This window comes from Hevea brasiliensis, chromosome 3 (genome assembly GCF_030052815.1).
Source record: "Hevea brasiliensis isolate MT/VB/25A 57/8 chromosome 3, ASM3005281v1, whole genome shotgun sequence".
Taxonomy (NCBI): domain Eukaryota; kingdom Viridiplantae; phylum Streptophyta; class Magnoliopsida; order Malpighiales; family Euphorbiaceae; genus Hevea; species Hevea brasiliensis.
The window spans coordinates 49,712,104-49,719,716 of NC_079495.1; positions in this window are offsets into that span (position 1 = coordinate 49,712,104).

Below are 7,613 nucleotides of genomic sequence, written 5' to 3' on the forward strand. Positions count from 1 at the left end.
GCCTTGCTCGGCTACACTGTAGTCTGGTGAGGAGTGTTACACTTTCACCAGTGGAATCTATTTGTTTCTTAGTTTTTTCACTTCCCGAGCCAGGATCCTTATTGGTTCCTCTTCATATGTCAAATCTGATTGTATTTCAATTTCTTCCATTGATATAACACATGAAAAACTCCACCTAAGTAGTTTGCGCTTAGCCGGTCCCAAGCCCGGATAAAGGAGGAGGGTTGCAGCAGGTGACAACCAGCATAAAAATTTCGTCATAACTTATCATATGGATTCAAATAATATAAATATTGGGGCGTCCTTTACTTACAATGCGCTACATCAGAGCCCGAGTGTAGTGAGAAATATGCAAGGGTGTAGGGTGTTCACCGAAAGCGACGCGCCATGTCGGCGCTCGGGTGTGGTGTTAAGTGAGCAAGGGTTCCCACATCATGGATGGGTATGGGTAAATAAGTTAGTCCATAGGACAGATAGTAGAACAGATAGTGGAACAGAACACAAGATAGACATAGAAAATAATAGAAGATATCATAGAAGGAGACCAATTAAGAAGGAGCAGAATAGGAGGAGGATCAGGGTCGGTACTTGGAATGTTGGATCACTTACAGGAAAATTAATGGAGCTTGTGAATACCTTGAAAAGGAGAAGGGTGAATATTGCTTGCATTCAGGAGACTAAATGGGTAGGAGAGAAAAGTAAGGAAGCGGGTAATTTAGGGTACAAACTGTGGTTTACCGAAAAGGAGAGAAACAAGAACGGAGTGGGCATAATCATAGACAGGACATTGAAAGACGCAAAGAATAGTGGAAAAGAGTAGGAGATAGAATTATACAAGTAAAGCTAGTACTAGAAGGAGAAACAATAAATATAGTTAGTGCTTATGCCCCACAAATAGGACTAGACAGTGAGAGTAAATAAAAGTTTTGTGAAGATATGGATGATTTAATGCAAAGTATACCAAATGAAGAGAATGTTTTCATTGGTGGAGATTTGAATGGACATGTAGGAAGTGATAGACAAGGTTATGAGAATGTCCATAAAGGTTTTGGTTTTGGCAGTCGAAATGAGGAGGGAAAAAGCATCCTGGATTTTGCTATGGCATACGACCTAATACTAGTAAATACCTACTTTATAAAAAGAGATTCACATTTAGTGACTTTCAAAAGAGGGCAACATAGAAGCCAATCGACTTCCTCTTAACCACGAAGACAAATAGAGCTCTATGCAAGGATTGTAAGGTCATTCCAGGAGAGGCTTTAACAAGTCAACATCGGTTGGTGGTCTTGGATGTCAAGTTTAGGAACAATTCAAGTAAGGTCAGAAGAAATAGTGTAGCTCGAACAAAGTGGTGCGAGTTTAAAGGAGTAAAGCAAGTGAAGTTCAAAAATGAGCTTTTTGAGTCCGAAGTATGGATGTTGGATATGGAGGCCAATGATATGTGGATACAAATGGCATCAAAGATTAGAGAAGTAGCTAGAAAAGTACTTGGAGAGTCTAAAGGACATGGACCACTCTCAAAAGAGAGATGGTGGTGGAATGAGGAAGTACAAAAGGCAGTGAAGAGAAAAAGGCAATGGTATAAGAAATTACCTAAATTGGATAATAATGAGGCATATGAACAGTACAAGATAGCAAAGAAAGAGGCAAAAAAGGCAGTTAGTCAGGCAAGAGCTGTTAGTAGTATACCCTAGAGCATGTCATTTAGTATGTATCTTGTACATATTTTTATTAATAAAAGGCATTTCCACTTTTTTGTTTACATAATATATTTATGTGTAATAGAAAAGGTCCATTGATATTTTGTTAGAAATATTATTCTTAAGTTGTTAAGAATATGAGTGACAATATTTCTAGCACAAAGTATCATAAATAGGTTAACAATCTAGGATACTTTATAATAAGGACATGACTTATCCAGAAAGATTGTATTCATGTTTGTTACCAAGTTATTTATATGAGATATAAATAAGATGGAATGGTGAGTCTCATGCCATATGACAAACATGATAGGCACTTATAAATGATAAGTAGGCCGAACCAGTGACACTTATGACAAACACATGGAGTTTACTCTTGTCAATGTTTTGTCATAAATCATATCAGTGCATATAATCTTTAGACCTGAGATAGCACAGTTATCTTGTATATAGGTAGTTTGAGTTTGATACTGCTTTCATACTTGTACTATGTATGGGTATATGGGCATGTGTTGGCTCCTACTAGTTATATATGGAGGTAGGTGTTGATCAAGATGGAATCTGTTCCTCTAAGTAAATAGAGATAAAATCTTATGTTCATTTAATTATTCTTGATGTTTCAAGTTCCTGGCCAAGACAGGTAGATTTATTCAGAAAAGAGTTTCTGATGAGAAAATCTTTTTAATCAAGAACTGGAATTAAAAGAGAACATAATATTCATAGCAAATGGAGTTTGACATAAACCATGACTCCAGCTTGAGTTGGGATTTTGTAACAGAGAGATTTTAGTGCATGGTAACATATTATTATAGGTTCATTTAAGGTAAACCTTATTACTAATTGGGTGGCCATGGCATGCTATGCTAGGTATTAACCATGGTCTATGAGGTTCATAAAATGATTTAGAGAAATCATTTATGGTAAGAAAGAGTTCTGATGATATTAAGAGTTGATATCATGTCTCATTGCCAATTAGTGATGAGCCTAGTAAGTCACACACATACACAAGTTATCACCTATTTAAATATGATTTAATTAATTAATTAAAGAGTTTAATTGATTAATTAAATAGGTTTGGTTTGCAATTAAATTGCAAAGTCCCTAGCATGGCTTGAAACCAAATCTAGATTATTGGATGTGTAGTATAAATTAAATTTATATTTAAAGTGTTTAAATATGAATTTAATTAATGAGAAATTAATTAATAGATATTAATTAATTAATTTACATTTGATATAAATTAATTAGAAGAAGAGAAATAATTATTTTTGGTTGAGAACTCAAAATTAAGACACAGGGGCATTTTGGTCATTTCACAGTATGACACGTGGCACCATGAGATGGTGACACATGGGATTACACATAAGCTTGCCAAATGTTTTTTAATCATGTAAGATGATTAAAATCAAGATTAAATATAGGTTTGACACTTGGCACAATGTGATTGGGTCACTTAAACCTAGAGCTAATCAAAGGGTGACATGTGGCAAGGGTTTAATGTGTTAACCTAGCTATTTAAGTGTTGTTATGAAAAGAAAAGCAACCAGCAGCGACTCCTCTACTTTGTCATGCCACTTTGAGGCTTTTCATCTATTATTCTTCATCTCTCATCAATTCAAAGAGATTAGCCATCAATCTCTTGAATTAAGAACACTAGAAATTGTTTCTAGTGTCCTGTTTACATCTCTAATCTCTTAAAAGGCAGAACTTGAATTTCTAATTAATAAAAAAAGCTTTAGAAGCTGTTCAAGGGCTGCCATAGGTGTTCTTGGTGTGGACAAGCTAGAGGGACAACATCTGGTGTCCTGAAGACGAATCTCAAAGGCGCAGAGACGCTGCAGTAAATCAAGAGGTTAGTGTAATCGTTCTTGATTTAATCTAGGGTTCTAAAATTAATCTGATTAATTTTAAAATCTTAAATGGCAAATACAGATCCAAAAACATATTAAAAGAGTTTTAATATGTTGTTTATCATTGAAATCAAATAGATAAAAATAAATCTTGCATGATGCATGTGACCCTAGGTGAAAATTTTTGAATTCAATGGTATAAACTTGTGTTTTTCACGCTTCCTTTCCTTCAAGAACACAGGCCTTTGAAAAGTTATATGAGAAACTTGAAACTAAAGAAGGAGGGTGTCACACCTCACCCCTCTATAAGGCATGACATGATCCCGTAGAATACTTCATGAACTATCAAACTTCACCTACCGATAACTCATTAAGTATCCTACAAGGGATTTTAAAACTATTTTCTTACATTTTGGAAGTGGTGAGCGTTTTGGTAGGAATTAAAATCGTTTATTCAAAATTTAAAACTAATAAAAATTTTTGTCTATTTTTATTTTTCCGCAAATTTTATAAAAATTTCGGCAGAGTGCCGTCTGTATTTTGAGAAAACAGTTCTTCAAATACCTGAGACAAACACTTCCAATAAATTTTTCCACAGCTCCCAACCTCCAATTAATCTCAATTCTCTAATCAAACCACTTCAAAATAATTCCTCAATTTAATCAAAGTTTAATTAAGGGATTTGAAATTTTTATGGCTAAGGTTTAGTTTCTTCAAGCTCAAAATGAGCTTTAGTGGAAATTTTGAGAGGGAGAGGGTGAAAGAGAGTGAGGGCGGCAAGAAAGAAGAGATGAGGGTTTTTCCTTTTTTTTTTTTGTTTTTAGTCTTATGGAAGACCATAATTATCCAAAATTTAAGTTTTAATTATATTAGTGTTCATGACATCATGCATGATGTCATGCATGATGTCACTCATGTAAACTTTTCTTTTTTTCTTCTTTTATTTATTTATTTTTCCCTAGTTCTTTAATTTAATTTTCGATTCCGAAATTTTCTTTTCTCCGATTTTATTTGACAGTTAGGTCAGGAGTCAGCTCTCGGGGTCAATTGACCAAATTTCCCCTCGCCGGTTCAACCCGGTTTGCAAATAATTCAATATTTCTTTTGGCTCACTGACCTAATTATTTGACTAGCTTAACAATTGTTTTTCATGGTTTTCTTTTTTCCACTGTGTTCGTAATAGTCCTAAGGACCGCAGCGTGTAACACCCCTATGTTCGGTAGTGCGTTTTACTGTTCCTGTGACCAGTGTTGTCCGGACAGCTAGGATGCCTAGAACTATACTTAGATATGAGTGAGGAGACATAAAATAATGAAATACAAGAAAAGAAAATACAAGAAAGACAAAGGAAAAATAATAGCAATGAAATGTAACCAAGTTAAACGAGCCGACAACCCTAGTAATGGGTGACCGCACCGGGAAGTCGCGGCGTGGACCATTGACTAGCCCTAGACCATGGGGAACCTTGGAAAATATTTTTAAGACTTAAATAGACATCTATTGAAGCATAAAATCATTAGAAATATCAAAGAAAAATTAATTAATTAGCACAAAGAAAAGTGAGAAATCGAGAAAACGATAAAAATCGATATTACCGAAAAATCGGGAATGCAACCCGAACAGGGGCATTGTGGTCATTTGGTACCCCGAGTTATCTTTTGACCTAAATGTCCATTAAAAATACATGATATTACACTTGGAAAATATCATGAAAAATTAAATTAGTGGTACCTAATGTAAATAGTAAAAATGGGGAGTTAAATGTGGAAAAATAAAACTTATGAATAAACTAACATTAAACAACACTTAGTGCTCCACTCACCCACCAAAGTGGACCACTTAATCTTCATCTTGGACCAGTAGTTGTCATCTTCCTCAATTCTCAAAATTTCAGCCGAAAACTTTCTTGAGAGAAACTCCATTGCCGCATGGTTTTGGAGCTCCATGCAAGTGTGATCCAAGCTTCCTTCCTTGCACTTCCCTTCACTAAAAGTTGTCCATACACCTTGGGCAGTAGATAGGTAACAAGAAGATCAAGTTTTGGAGAGGTTTTGAAGAGTTTCCAAAGAGGTAAGTATGTGTTTTTGATTATTGCTTCATTAAAGTTTGTGAGGATGTTATGGGTACTTGAATTGTGGAAAGAATTTTGGAGTTTGATGTTCTAAGGGAGATGTTTATTTTTGGCAGCCATGGAAACTCCTTAAGGGCAGTTTATTCTTGTATGTAAATGGTAGATTAAAGTATTGATGAAGTGTTTGTATGTGTAGGAATAAATTGGTGATGTATATTAGATGTATGTGAATGTACACTTGATTTTGGAAGCTTGGAAATTAATCCAAGGAGAGGTATGAATCGGCAGCCTGAATTGTGGACCAAAAATATGTTGCTTTATGGTTTGGTTTATGGAATATTATGGTTGAATTATGGTACTTGTTGTGGCAGCTTGTACATGTGTATAAGGGTTTGAGTTTGGACATGTGAATGAGCTTGGTTATGTAGTTAAATTATTGTAATTTAGACTTGATAAATTTTGTACTATAAGGAGCATATTGAGTGTGGTTATAAGCTTCCAAAATGACCAAAAATGTGAAGTAAAATGTGTTTAGGTTATGGTACAAACCAGAATTGGCATGAATGTGTAGTTTGGTAAGTGTTAAATGTATCCTTTAATGAGTAATGAACAAAATGCAATAGGGCAGTTTATGTTTTGGCCTAGAACCTTAATTTTGTGGCTTCAATTGGTATGAGACTAATTGGAGGTGAAACTAGGCACAAAAAGTGCCAACTTTCATGGAGGAAGCTTACCAAAATTCTGCTTATAAGGTAACTTGAAAAATGATCAAATCCGGATTAGTGCATTTAAGGCCTGAAAATTGACCATTTGGGCAGCAGTTAGTGTTTTGGCCATAACTCACTCAAAACAGGTCCAATTGACCTGAAAGTTTTACCATGAATAGTTGAGATATATATCTACAAGTCTTATGAAGACACCAAAGCCCAAAAATGACCATAAGCAAGTCAAATAGCTTGGACAAATTCGGGTCCAAAAACTGGCCGAACCTAAAATGACCTAAAGTGACCAATTTTGATGCATTTTGACCAACAATAGTAAAATGACCATAACTTGGTCTACATAACTCAGAATGACATGAAATTTTGCCCCGTGTGCAATAAGACATAGATCTACAAGTTTGTAGTTTTGACCAAAACCCAAAAATCGAGAGAACTAGGTCATTCGGCTAGGTCAAATTAGTATACCGAAATCCGACAAATTGTAATAAAATGCAACAAACATGAAAATGAATTGGGTAACATATACCAACACTAAAAAGCTATCAAATGTGACATATTGGTAACATTAAGACCTAATTCACCTAGACTGTATCGAAGGTCAACATCTTAGGTTGACTAAAGAAATGATAGAATTTAATAATTAAGTATTAAGCCTTATTGTTAGAGACAGTTTAAATGAGTACTGAAATAGTTCAAATTGTGTTTCTCAGTTAGCAAAGACTCAGGGAAGGGGAAGGAAACACTGAGTCAGAGCTAAGAGGCATATATCAAAGGTTTGTGCACAATAGTTATTTCTTTTGAATTTTTCAATTGAAGTAAATTATGATTATTTGTATGTTATTATTTTAAATTGTGTTTGTGCACAATAATTTTGACTTCTCATTTTTTACTTAAAAATTTAATTGAACATTATAGTTTTAAATTGTGTCCGTGCACAATACTTTTATATTCACCGCTTTTACTAGCAAATTTATTTGGAGAAATGAGTTACGAATAATTTTTTATTATTTTGATTTTGGGAATATTATTTGGAAATTATTGTGTTGCTTACTTTGTAAATGGAAATTTTGAGATAAATTGTGTTTGGTGGTATTGGAGCAAAGTAGGGACGGAGCCTACGATTCCTGGGAACTCTCACGCGTGAACCCAGGAGCTTGCAGGGATGGCGATACGTAACGCCTGCAAGTGCTCTGATAAGTACACTATATTCCTCCCTCTTTGACTTGTCAGTCTGAGGTGAGTGTGGATGAGTACTCATTATTTAGCTAGC